The sequence below is a fragment of the Thalia democratica genome, unplaced genomic scaffold, assembly GCF_965202585.1.
Source record: "Thalia democratica unplaced genomic scaffold, ktThaDemo2.hap1.1 HAP1_SCAFFOLD_1122, whole genome shotgun sequence".
In the NCBI taxonomy this organism is placed as follows: Eukaryota; Metazoa; Chordata; class Thaliacea; order Salpida; family Salpidae; genus Thalia; species Thalia democratica.
Window position 1 is genome coordinate 30,001 of NW_028140037.1, and position 6,053 is coordinate 36,053.

Genomic DNA, 6,053 nt, shown 5'->3' on the forward strand with positions numbered 1-6,053 from the left:
CCGCCTAGAAGCGACGATGCATTCGTGCCTCGCCATCGATAGACAAAGCTAGACGGCCGTGGGTCGTCACCGCGTCTAGTACCGACCTTCATGGGTGCGGACAAGCGCGCCCTGAGTTAGTGTCAGCTCCCTCGTCGAAAGGCGAGGTGCTAAATCATTTGCAACGACCTAGTTGAAGATCGGGGTGTTGTGATCGTTAGAGCAGTTTTCCGCTGCGATTCGTTGAGAGTAAGCCTTTGATCTACGATTTGTCCTTTCATCTGAAGTCGTCAGACTGAAGAAAAAGGGCCTGAGCGACGCTCGCCGAAGGCGGGTGTTGCTCTTTTTTTTTTCGCATTTTTTTTCGCGGATTTTTTACATCTTGAGAAAAAAAATTTTGGCGACGACCGTCTTAGTTGATGGTCGTCGCCTTTTATCTTTCAATTTTTTCAATACGTTGTTCATGGCGACGACCATCTTAGTTGATGGCCGTTGCCTTTTTTTATTTCAATTTTTTCAATACGTTGTTCATGGCGACGACCATCTTAGTTGATGGTCGTCGCTTTTTTATTTCAACTTACTTTCTTTATACTTTAGAGACATTTAAAGGTGATTTTGTACCGTATTCACTGTGCATTCATCCCCCAATTAAATGACTAACGCGAGTGGTCGCCACAAGCTCTTCGAAGTCTTCGTTTGTTTATTAAAAAAACGGATACTAAGAAGGCATCGCTTCTCGGCTCATGAGCTAAGATCAAGTGTAGTATCTGTTCTTCGAAGTTTGATCGCTTCGAGAAGGACCACGCGTCCTTCCCATGATCAAACGACTTTTTGTCAACCGACGTGCAGTTCAGACAATTTATTGTCCTGCCGTCAAGAGTCGGTCCGGTATTGCAGTACCTCCGGAATCGGCTCGCCTCCCCTCTGGGGGAGTTTGTATACATTTATTCACAACCTGTAGCATGGTAAGCCCATAGAAAAAGCCTTGGCAAACCGTTGCTAATCACTCTGGCTTCAGTTCAGTACACGAATGAATCTTTCGCCTTTTACTAAAGATTTCCGTGGACAGGAGCAATTTCAATGAGTCTTAACAGACTTTTTTTCGGCTGTCGACAGTCTTCTGACATCGGCAGCTTGCACATATTTAACATACAAAAACATGGCTTCAAGAAACATTTTCCGGTTTTCTTAGCTTCCAATTATGTGACAAAGAAAATTTCATAAAGAATTATCGTAATTCACAGAATATGTTATTTTCATTTAGTTGATGTTTTTATTTCATGTTTTATTTTCTAATGTTCTTATTGGGTGCTGAAGAGCCATAAAAACCTCATAATCGAACAATTTACTAAAATATTATTAATATTGAAAGATTTAAATTTCGAAATAACCTACCTACGGTTAATCTACACGCGTTTAGAAGCCGTAAAAAAATATTTTCAACCTTGTAATGGACCAAACAAAAAATATAGAAAAAATTATCGAAAAAAAAAATCTTTTAAAACTTACCTTACGTTAGTCCTTATGCGTTGCGAAGCTCAAAAAAAATATTTTCGACCTTATAATAGAACAAACAAAGAAAATAGAAAAATTTTCCAAAAAAATAAAAAGTCGAAATTCGAAAAAAGAAGAAAAGTGGTCCTTTTCTAGGAGTTTTTTATTCCCAAAAAATGGTCGATGTCCCCGTAACCCCTAAAAAAGGGGTCGAAATAACATTTTTTCATCATGCTTCAAATGGGCTGAAAAATTTTTTACGGGGTCTCTGGACCAAACAAAAACGATCTGTCGAGTCCAGAATTCCAAAAATCGAAAATTCCCGAAATTTCTGTACTTAAGAGGCGGGGCGCCCACTATCGACAAAAGTGTGCCAAAACCCACAAACGTTGTGTTACGCGCGCTAAGATAAATACAAGCCTGATTGCTGAAAATGTATTCTATTTGAATAAGGTAAGTATCAACACCAAGGAAGCATTTCCTTTATTATAAACTCATACTCTGACATTGCGCTAATATTGCTCGTGAATTGTTATTTAGTTTAAAAGTATAATTTATATTACTTTTATTTTATTTTAATTCTATATAATAACTATTTTATATTTTTATTAAAAAATTTCTTGTTTAGTTTCCAAGCAACCACAGTTACGTTTATATGTTTAATTCTATTGTATTCTATATTTATCGATAATTTAAGTAAATGTTTTTAAAAGACTATTCTGTTTCCACGCTCTCTTCAAAAATGTGAGTTCTTTTAATTCTTCCACTTAATTATTCATTTTAAAGTAAACAACTAGTTATACATATTATTATATTATAATGTATGTGTATTATATACTATTATTTTATAACATAAACATAGTTGAGTTATTAAATTAAACGTCAAATATTTTTATTACCTAAAATTAAGTTAATCGTAAAATCTGATGTAGTATGAGATATTCTTTAGAAACTAACTATAAATATTCTTGGAAGTAAAACAATACATCTATAAATAGAACAATGAGAAATAGTAAAACAAACTAAACACAACATGTTTATTTTAACATTATTTTTTAATTAGTTTAATCACTTACTTCTAATCATAGTATTTAATATAGAATATAGTCAACAATCTTTTAAACAAAGTCTTAAATAAAGTTACAGGGAGTAATTGTAATTAAAACACCAAAAAAAAAGGTTTTAATAAAAAAATAATTACATCAAGTTAAAATGTTATAAGGATTAATTTTAAAATATCAAATCGATTGTAAATCAAGTGCAAATAGGTTTTTAAACAAACCGAAGGGTTTATAAAGGCTTGTAACGCTCTCAAACGCCTACGACCATACCACACTGAGCACACCCCATCTCGTCCGATCTGGGAGTTAAGCAGTGTCGGCGTGGTTAGTACTTAGATGGGTGACCGCTTGGGAATACCAGTGCCGTAGCTTTTGCTTTTTGAATTCATCTTTTTTGTACTATTTTCTTTCTGACCTATTTATACTTATTACTCGTTTATTTACATTTCTTTAACGGCTTAAAAGAAAAGTAAATTCTAGTTATTAGCAAATAAAAACTCAAGCCAATCAGATAACGTTATTTGCTGTTTAAACCAATTAGAGCGCTAAAAAAGTGGTTTGACCAGTTTGAGATATCGAAAAAAAAATGGCACCATCTTGTAGAGTACAATTTTCTGAGTTAAAATTAATACAATTAGTCTTTTATACTAAAACTTTAAAGTTTTTTTGTCCAAAAACAAATAAAAGCGTGGCTACTTGAAAAATCAAACGAAAATAAATTTTGCACTTTTGTATTGTGAGTCATAATAAGTTATTTACTGTTACCAACAGATACTAGCAAAAGCTTTTTAAAGGTTTGTATTAACTTAATGTATTTGTAATTACTTTTACTTAATAGAAACTATTGAATTACGTTTACTTAGTTTACTTTGTATGTGTATTAAATATATAGCAATTTTGTTTGAATAAGGACTATTAAACTATTAAAAGAAAACTATCAAAGTTTACTAACTCAAAAGCTAAAATCTTAGTTTTATTGGTATAAACATTATGTTGTAATTTACTAATAACTAAATGAGTTTATTTCAAACAAAAAGATTTAAAATAATGTTATGTTATGTCAAGCCTACTATATGAGGTATATAGGTATATAAGGTATACAAGCTTATGTTGAAATTATAATAAGAAAAATAAAAATAAATACTTAGTTGGTAAAATTTGTATGTTTTAATATGCAAATTAGAGTTAGTATAGAAGTTTTTTTTTTAATATAATAAATATAAATATTTAGTTACTAATAATAAACTAAAATACCAATTTTGTAGTTATTACAAAAAAAAAACTTATCTTACTTAAAGTTCACTGTAATTGAAATATTATACAAAAGCTTCATAATTATAAGCTTTGAATAACTTTACTTCATAAAAAGTTAGTGTTTTGTGTATTGACTTTATGAATTATTTTATTTTAGTAACTGTTAGTTTTATACTTTAATAAAAGAAATATGGTTAACAAGTAAGTTAAAAATGAAAGAAGCATAAAAAAACACACTAATTAACTGCTTATTCAATAGTTTGATTATTTAATTATTTTTCTGTTATATAGTTTAATCGTATTGTATAAAAAATACAGAGAGTTCAAATACATAGTTTTTTTTCTAAGTAAATTTAATTCTTTAATAATAAGTAGTAATTTAAATAAAAAATAATACAAATAAAGTTATACAATATATATACAATAGTTTGTCAAACTAGGCAAACACTACTAGGCAAAAACAAACTAGGCAAAAAACCTACAAAGTAGGCCACCACTACAATCCAATGTTCCAACTGGAAATTCAATGAGATCGTTACTGTACTTGTGATGAACGTTGATAATCCCCAAGATTGTAAGTCGAAGGCCTTACCCAACCTAACCAGCGCACTGGTTTTCTTACAACTGAATTAATCAACATTTAATATTGAATATAATCATTATTGATAGATAGAGGAATGTTGACAATCAACAACAGATGTAGGTCAAAGGCATTACTCGACCCAAGTACCCACAACCTAGATTGATCAACATTTATTAGATAGATTTGTTTATTGATAGATAGAGGAATATTGTCAATCCACAACAGATTGTAAGTCAAAGGCATTACTCGACCCAAGTACCCACAACCTAGATTGAACAACATTTGTTAGATAGATTAGTTAGATAGATAAATAGTACAGTATAATCTCAAAGAATTTGAAGCCCGAACATTGAACGATAGTGGTGTTTCGTGACGACTAGCGGGATTCGATCTCTCAACCTTCTGCTTATGAGTCAGCTGATAAGACCACTGACCCACCGCGCCACGACAAAGATAAAGAAATATTTTGCTATATAAATAGGTTGATTTTTCAGTGAACTTCAAGTGTCAATTTTTCAGTGTCAATTACAGTGAACTTCAAGTAAGATATACAACAAGTATATATATTTCCGAGTCTGACTTTGAGTACTTTTTATATATTATTAACAAGATTTTTTAGGAGTAATATCTGTTTAGTTCTTTAATATATCTTTAAAATAATAATATTTTTTAAGGTGTTTAAAACTTTTAGAAGCTGTATGTAATGTCTTTTAGTTTAATAGTTCTTTAAATTAGTAAAAAAAAAATAAACATGGTTGAGTTATCAAATTAAACAAAATTAGAACGTCAAGTATTTAATTACTAAAATTAATTTAATTAAAAAAAATCTCAGGTAATCTAAAATGTCAGGAATTATTTAAAAATAAATATAAATTTAAAACTTATTATATTGAAAAGATTGATGAATAATACTCTTGAATGTATGCAATGTTTGTATTTGTAATGCAATAACATAAATGGATAGATCAATGACAAATTGTAAACATATTGTATTATTTTATTTTACGATTTTATTTTATTTATTTAATAATTCAATAAACTTTACTTCTACTTGTCCTGGTCTTAGGTAATTTATAGATAACAATAATTTAAACAAACACTTTTGTACAGTTACAATACAGTTTTAGTACAGTTTGGGAGTAACTGTTGATTAAAAAAACAAAAAAAAGTTAATTCAGGTTAAAATTTTATAAGGAATAATTTTAAAATATCAAATCGATTGTAAATCAAGTGCAAATAGGTTTTTTAAACAAACCGAAGGTTTATAAAGGCTTGTAAACGCTTTCAAACGCCTACGACCATACCACACTGAGCACACCCCATCTCGTCCGATCTGGGAAGTTAAGCAGTGTCGGGCGTGGTTAGTACTTAGATGGGTGACCGCTTGGGAATACCACGTGCCGTAGGCTTTTGCTTTTTGAATTCATCTTTTTTGAATATATTGTACTATTTTTCTTTCTGACCTATTTATACTTATTACTCGTTTATTTACATTTCTTTAACGCTTAAAAGAAAAGTAAATTCTAGTTATTAGCAAATAAAAACTCAAGCCTATCAGATAACGTTATTTGCTGTTTAAACCAATTAGAGCGCTAAAAAAGTGGTTTGACCAGTTTGAGATATCGAAAAAATAATGGCACCATCTTGTAGAGTACAATTTTCTGAGTTAAAATTAATACAAT

General features: G+C 30.4%; 4 non-coding genes and 1 pseudogene across 4 annotated transcripts in view; all 5 read left to right on the plus strand.

The window, feature by feature from the left end:
• The window catches only part of LOC145847829 (large subunit ribosomal RNA), a 3,631-nt gene extending 3,379 nt beyond the window's left edge, over positions 1-252 (plus strand). Inside the window, exon 1 of the ribosomal RNA XR_014371539.1 lies at positions 1-252. This exon is cut by the window's left edge and continues 3,379 nt beyond it. This is a non-coding gene — a ribosomal RNA (large subunit ribosomal RNA).
• A 455-nt stretch (positions 253-707) lies between these two features.
• On the plus strand, positions 708-901 carry LOC145847821 (U2 spliceosomal RNA). Its single transcript, XR_014371533.1, has one exon. It is a non-coding gene; the product is annotated as a U2 spliceosomal RNA (small nuclear RNA).
• An 81-nt stretch (positions 902-982) lies between these two features.
• LOC145847824 (U5 spliceosomal RNA) lies at positions 983-1,097 on the plus strand. Its single transcript, XR_014371535.1, has one exon. It is a non-coding gene; the product is annotated as a U5 spliceosomal RNA (small nuclear RNA).
• A 1,693-nt stretch (positions 1,098-2,790) lies between these two features.
• Positions 2,791-2,906, plus strand: LOC145847817 (5S ribosomal RNA; annotated as a pseudogene).
• A 2,755-nt stretch (positions 2,907-5,661) lies between these two features.
• Positions 5,662-5,780, plus strand: LOC145847832 (5S ribosomal RNA). The gene has a single exon (XR_014371542.1). It is a non-coding gene; the product is annotated as a 5S ribosomal RNA (ribosomal RNA).
• Positions 5,781-6,053: the final 273 nt, after the last annotated feature.